This window comes from Empidonax traillii, unplaced genomic scaffold (genome assembly GCF_003031625.1).
Source record: "Empidonax traillii isolate 1590-97213 ecotype Southwest subspecies unplaced genomic scaffold, ASM303162v1 scaffold437:size906396, whole genome shotgun sequence".
Lineage (NCBI taxonomy): Eukaryota > Metazoa > Chordata > Aves > Passeriformes > Tyrannidae > Empidonax > Empidonax traillii.
The window spans coordinates 46,130-46,473 of NW_020955630.1; positions in this window are offsets into that span (position 1 = coordinate 46,130).

Sequence of the window (344 nt, forward strand, 5' to 3'; positions counted from 1 at the left end):
CCCAGATTTTTTTCACAAGTGAGACTGAAAACTATTATCTTAGTAAGATAAAAACTGGCTTAATTCAAAATAAAAAGATCAGTTGTCCCAGAGTAAATTATTCCAGTCTGCCAAAGCTCATATCTCCTGCACTGAACATCATTTGTAATTCAAATCCTGGATACAGGAGATGTAACAGAGACACAACAGCAGTAGTGTTGTGTCCAAGCAAATAGTTAAATAAGAGGAATTAATGATAAAAAGATATGTCCCGTGGATCTGACCAACTGTTCATTTGCCAGCTATTGTCCTCTTGGTTATGTCAACAGGAGGTGTTGCTTAGGGTGCCAACACGAGCACAGTGC